Source organism: Prunus avium, chromosome 6, assembly GCF_965620075.1.
Source record: "Prunus avium chromosome 6, drPruAviu1.hap1.1, whole genome shotgun sequence".
Classification (NCBI taxonomy): domain Eukaryota; kingdom Viridiplantae; phylum Streptophyta; class Magnoliopsida; order Rosales; family Rosaceae; genus Prunus; species Prunus avium.
The window spans coordinates 38,484,860-38,491,980 of record NC_142289.1 but is presented as its reverse complement, the minus strand read 5'-3'; positions in this window follow the sequence as shown (position 1 = coordinate 38,491,980).

Sequence of the window (7,121 nt, the reverse complement as noted above, 5' to 3'; positions counted from 1 at the left end):
CAAAAAAACATTAAGGATGAAATCTGATAGTTTCGTAAACCTTAGGGACCTTTTGTGATAATAAGCCAAATAATAAAGATTTCTTTAAAATAAATATAATATAATATAATATTTTTAAAACTAAAAAAGACAAAAATAAGGAAAAAAACTTGGCTCCTTAAGATTGAGGAGATGCTCCTCCTTACAACAAATGTGGTTTTTACACGTGTCAAATTATTTTAATTTCTTTTTTCCTTTTTTTCTTTTTTCTTGAAACTTTATCAATATTGCTGGAATTTGACAAGTAAATTTTAATTCCGAATTTTTATATATATTGGAATTGGTCTCCCCTGATTTTGATCCATTCCGTCAGAACATAAGGCATATTCCAATCCCATGTGTGTCACTCAAAATTATTATTTTTTTAAAAAACTATTTTTTCAATAATTATTATACGAATTTTAGAGCCTCTTAAAAGAATTGGACCTGGGCTTTTTTTTTTTTTTTGGTGAGAGGAACATTGGGTTTGGGCAAGTCATATTTTGACAATTTCAACTGGGTTAAAATAGATTGCAAACCATTAGTGTGCCGGCAGAGGACCAAAATCACAAGAGATAAAACTATAAGAAATTATATTTGCACTCAAGGATATACTTTAGACACCCATGTCCTAAATTTTTAATCCAGAGTTTACCATTTTCCTATTTTTATTCACTTTTAACACTATGTATGATGTGGAATTCATTGCATGACAAACATTAATCAATAAATTATACAAAATAATACTTATTAATAGGAAATCAGACAAACAGGAAGACATATCCTTGTGGAATTTCATCCAGATCAAGCTACTGCTCTACCTTTACAAACAAAAAAGGCACTGTGAAGTTGCAGTTGAGCAGTCTAATATATCTCTTCTTCTCTCACTCTCTCTCTCAACATTAATATTAATTATAGAAGTGATTGCAAAATATGACTACAAGGCCTGAGGCCACATAGATGACAGATGCAGTACATTTAAACCAGAGAGGAAAAGGGATTGTAATGGAAATGAAGAAGGCGGTGACTCCGAAAAAGACCCCAAAGAAATGGAAGAGATGAAGTGTTTTTCTTGGACAGTTGGAGTGCTGAACAAATTTGCTTACCATGATACACGCAAAGGCGAGCAGGACTGCCAGTCCGAGAAAGAAAAAGCTTAGAGGGAGCTTGCTGGGGTGAACTTGGGTGTGTTAATTATGTTGTCTAGTCAATTAATATGGCTAGTAATAGTCAATTAATGTTTGGCACCTACTATGTTTGGCACCTACAATATTTGGGGGGCTTGACTAGGTTGGTTGCCTAACTAGGTTGGTTGCCTAACTTGGGGGGCTTGACTATTGTAATTAATGTTTTAGGAACTTGTATATATATGTGTTGATTGTAAGTAATGCAAGACATAAGAAAGAATTCTAAACCAGAAAATCTCTACACAAATCTCTACACTTTGTTTGGCATGGTATCAGAGCAATCGATTTTGGTTGCCTCTGCATAACCTTGTTTTACCTTGTTCTTACCTTGTTCTTGCCTTACCTTGCCTCTACTTAATCTTGCCCTTACTTCTTTGCTCATATATTGTTCCAACACAAAACTTGTGTTGAGTTCTCTTTGTTGTTTTATCCTTCCGCTGCATATACTTATCCCTACTCATCTCATGGGTGATGCCAACGACTCCTTCAAGGCTAACTCCTCTACTCCACCAGTCCGCTCTTCTCACGATTACCCTTCTCAAATCACTCCAGATAAGTTGGATGGGTCCAACTACTCTGCATGGTCTCGTAGTGTTCGTTTGGCCATAACTAGTCGGCGTATGGCTGGTTTCATCAATGGTAAAAAATCTGCCCCTGCCATTGATGATCCCAGTTATGACACTTGGGATGAAGATAATTGTTTGGTGCAGTCATGGCTCCTCAACTCCATGACCAAGAATGTTCGTGCCTTATTTGATCACTGCCCAACAGCTTGTACGATGTGGGAAGCAGCTCGGAAAACCTATACTGTTACTCAGAATAGCTCCAAGTTGTACCAGCTCCGCCGTCAGTCAGTTACCACCTCTCAGAATGGTGAGCCTGTGAGTGTTTTTTTATGAAAAATTGCATCTAATTTGGCAGGAAATCGACGTTCTTCGTCCTTGCAAGCACATCAATCCTGATGGTGTGGCACTTCACCAACAAGCACTCGATTCTGATCGGGTGTACGATTTCTTGGGAGGACTCGATCCTCAATATGATTCAGTCCGTAGCCGAATCCTTGCTATGAATCCAATACCACCTGTCCTTGAAGCTTATGCACTTGTGATGGAGGAAGATAGTCGTCAATCCTCCATGCTTGGAAGTAGCAGTGCCATGGCAGTTAAGCCTTATCGGGCACCCCACCGTGCGTCCTCCGGGCTGCCCCCTCGTGGCCTCAAACCCGATGATGCGAAAGGAACTCGAAAATGTACCCATTGTGGTGGTGATCACCTTGTCGAAAAATGCTTTAAACTTCATGGTTATCCTGAGTGGTGGGATACACACAAGACCCGCAATATGACACCCAAAGCTGCTTGTGTCATGACTACCGATGCATCCCTGTCTCCTGCCTTGCTCTCTGACTCCAAACCCAACTCAGGTACGCATCCCACTACATGGATAATTGATACTGGTGCCACTGATCATATGACTTTTGACTCTCACCTTTTCTCTAAACTGTCTACTCAGTCCCGTCATCCTTACATTACTAGTGCCAATGGGGTCCCTTCTAATGTTGCTGGAGAAGGGACCATATCACTTTCCCCTTCTCTAGTTTTACCCCATACACTCTTAGTTCCGTCTATTAATTGCAATTTATTATCAGTTGGAAAATTACTTGATTCACATAATTGTTATGCCACCTTCTATCCTTCTCATTGTACATTTCAGGATCTTTTGACTCACGAGACGATTGGGCATGGTAAACGGAGAGGGGGGTTGTATTCCTTGACAGTCTCACCACCACCACGTGCCGCTCATACTCATGTTCCAAACTCACATGCTCACCAACAGATTTGGCTCTGGCATCGTCGCTTAGGACACCCATCTTTTGCTTATCTTCGCCGGTTGTTTCCATCTTTATTTCGAGGTCTAGTTGATCAAAAATTTCAGTGTGAAACGTGTGTATTGGCCAAAAGCCATCGTGCCGTATTTCCCTCAAGTGATAATAAAACAGAATTTCCTTTTGAATTGGTTCACTCTGATGTTTGGGGTCCTGCTAAAATCTCTTCTACTGGCAAAAGATGGTTTGTTACATTTATAGATGACTGCACCCGCATGACATGGGTGTACTTGCTCGCCCATAAAAGTGATGTTACTACCACAATCCGTGAATTCCATGCTATGATCACCACTCAATTCCAAGCATCCATCAAAGTGTTCCGGTCCGACAATGGTGGGGAGTATGTAAATGGTGCCTTGGCTCAATTCTTCAAGGACCAAGGCATCATCCATCAAACCTCCACACCCTTCACTCCACAACAAAATGGTGTCGCCGAACGGAAGAATCGTCAATTACTTGAAGTTGCTCGTGCCTACATGCTTGATAAATCAGTTCCTCACCACTTATGGGGTCATGCTCTTCTCTCTGCAGTCTATGTGATTAATCGAGTGCCTAGTAGTGTTCTGGATTTCCAAACTCCACTAGATACCTTGGCTCATCACATCTCTCTTCCTACCATCCTCAAGTTGCCTCCTCGTGTGTTCGGTTGTGTTGTTTATGCTCATGTTCCTTCTCATCAACGGAGTAAGCTGGATCCGTGTGCCCTCCGATGTGTGTTTGTTGGATATGGCTTGAATCAAAAAGGATACAAGTGTTACCATCCTCCTACTCAAAAGCTCTTTGTCACTATGGATGCCACTTTTCATGAAGATTTGGCCTACTTTGTGGTTTCCAAGACCCCTTCTCTTCAGGGGGAGAGGGGGAGTGAAGAGAAGGACTCATCATTTGAAGAGACGATCGAAAAATATACTGAAAAAAATGGAGAAGTGCCTCAGGCGACCGGTCACGAAGAATCCAGCGACCAGTCGCGTTTTCACAGAGTTGAAAATCCTGAAGATCCTGATCTTCTCAGTTCTGACCTCAGTGAAGACTTTGAGACTATTGAACCAGAAGGTGATCCAGATGCCCCAGATGATCAACTACAAAATACAACCCCTCTTGCCCTGCCACAACATCATTCGTCTAGTGATGAAGAAGTACTTGAGGTAATCACTGAGCCACCTAATGTTGCACCATATACACTTCCACCTAGATCCACTAGGGGAAAACCTAAACCTCAATATTGCCCTGACCTTAATGCTAAATCTAAATACCCCATCAATAACCATGTGTCCACTCATAGATTGTCAAAGTCATATGCATCATTTGTCAATCAATTATCTACTGTATGTGTTCCAAGTAAGTGGCAGGATGCTGTGACAGATTCTAGATGGACTGAAGCAATGGCAATTGAAATGGAAGCTTTGAAAAAGAATTCTACATGGGAAATGGTTCCTTTACCACATGGGAAGAAACCAATTGGATGTCGGTGGATATACACTGTTAAATACAAAGCTGATGGATCCATAGACCGATACAAAGCTCGATTAGTGGCCAAGGGATATACACAAACATATGGAATTGACTACCAGGAGACGTTTGCACCAGTTGCCAAAATCAATACTGTACGTGTTCTCATATCCTTGGCTACAAATCTTGACTGGCCACTACTGCAATATGATGTAAAGAATGCATTTCTTCATGGGGACTTACAAGAAGAAGTATATATGGATCCACCACCAGGGATTCCTATGACATCCGGTCCAAATACCGTATGCAAGCTAAGAAAATCTCTGTATGGGCTAAAGCAATCACCCCGAGCCTGGTTTGGGAGATTTACTGATTCCATGAAGCGATTTGGGTACACTCCGAGTAGCTCAGATCACACATTGTTCTTAAAGCATCGTGGTGGAAAGCTTACAGCCCTGATCATCTATGTAGATGATATGGTGGTTACCGGTAATGACAATGAAGAGATGCAGAATCTACAGAAGCTCCTTGGAAGTGAATTTGAGATGAAGGAACTGGGTGAGTTACAATATTTTCTTGGCATTGAGGTTGCTAGATCTAAACATGGCATATTTCTATCCCAAAGAAAGTATGTGTTAGATTTGTTGACAGAAACAGGAATGCTGGATTGCAAGCCAGCTGACACACCTATTGAACAGAATCACAAATTGGGAATGTATCCAGATCAAGCTCCTACTGATAAAGAAAGGTATCAAAGGTTAGTTGGGCGATTGATTTATCTATCCCACACACGCCCTGACATAGCTTATGCTGTGAGTATGGTAAGCCAATTCATGCATCAACCAAGTGAAGCTCACATGAATGGAGTAATACGGATAATGCGATACTTGAAGACTGCCCCTGGAAAAGGATTGATGTTCTCCAAACATACACACATGGATCTTGAAGGATACACTGATGCTGATTGGGCAGGGTGTATCACGGATAGACGTTCAACTTCTGGATATTTTACATTTGTGGGTGGCAACTTAGTTACTTGGAGGAGTAAGAAACAAAGAGTGGTAGCAAGATCCAGTGCTGAAGCTGAGTTTAGAGGAATGGCTCAAGGAGTATGTGAATTGCTTTGGTTGCGGAGATTACTAAAGAATCTTGGCATTAAACAAGTGAATGCCACAAACCTATATTGTGACAATAAAGCTGCCATCGAGATAGCACATAATCCAGTACAACACGACCGTACTAAACATGTGGAAGTCGATCGACACTTCATCAAAGAAAAACTGGAAAAAAAGATGATTAAGTTTCCGTTCGTAAACTCAGAAAATCAACTGGCTGATATTCTGACAAAGGCAGTGTCAAGTAGAGTTTTCAATGAGTCTATTGACAAGTTGGGCATGCGTAACATCTTTGCACCAACTTGAGGGGGAGTGTTAATTATGTTGTCTAGTCAATTAATATGGCTAGTAATAGTCAATTAATGTTTGGCACCTACTATGTTTGGCACCTACAATATTTGGGGGGCTTGACTAGGTTGGTTGCCTAACTAGGTTGGTTGCCTAACTTGGGGGGCTTGACTATTGTAATTAATGTTTTAGGAACTTGTATATATATGTGTTGATTGTAAGTAATGCAAGACATAAGAAAGAATTCTAAACCAGAAAATCTCTACACAAATCTCTACACTTTGTTTGGCAGGGTGTGTATGACAGCCATAGTAACTCCTGTTGACAAGCAATACACCACAACAATCTTTGCCCAATCCAAGTTCCTAGCTGCTGCTGTTGTTGCAGATGGTTGTGGTTGGGCAGCTGGAGCTGGAGCTTCTGGGTCATCGAGATCATCAAGACGGCTCACAATGAGTATTATTTTCTGGAGCATTAAATGGAACGAGGTCTTTAGGGACTGATAAGAAGCAGTGCAAGTATTTCTCATTTTTTTTCTGCATGAGCTAGCTGTGGATGTAGGTGAAACCGATGACGGTGACCTTGATCTAGCTAGCTTGAGAGCTCAATGGAAAAGATCGGAGCAGGTTAAGGGTATTTATATTGATCTAGGTGGCTCTCAAGGCACTGTATATAATCGGGGAAGGAAGGTGGGTGGAAATGGGGCAATGGAAATGGGGCAATGGAAGGGTGTTATCGTCTTTGTATGATGTTAAATTTGCTAAAGTACTGTTTTTTTTTTTTGGGTAAGCTGGGTGGGGACAAGCCCCCAAAGCAGAAGCAATTACAAAATAGAAACTAGACGCATCTTACAGACACCTAACAAGTCATCAAGTACAGCTGGAGTGATCCAAGCAGGGGGCTCGTCCAGTTCGCAGTAGTCTAAGTCCAAGTTATAGCTCCAGTTTGCCAGTCCATCAGCGACATAGTTTTGTTCCCTATAGATGTGGTTGAGTTCAATATTCTCAATCTGCCTCATGAGGCTAAGACAACCAGAAAGTAAACCAGCAAGGGGGTTATCCTGAGACAACCAGAAAGTACTGTCTTTGAGTTATGCTGACATGGAAGGGTGTTATTGTCTTTATGATGTTAAATTTGCTAAAGTACTAAACAGTAGAGTTATGCTGACGTAGAAGGGTGTTC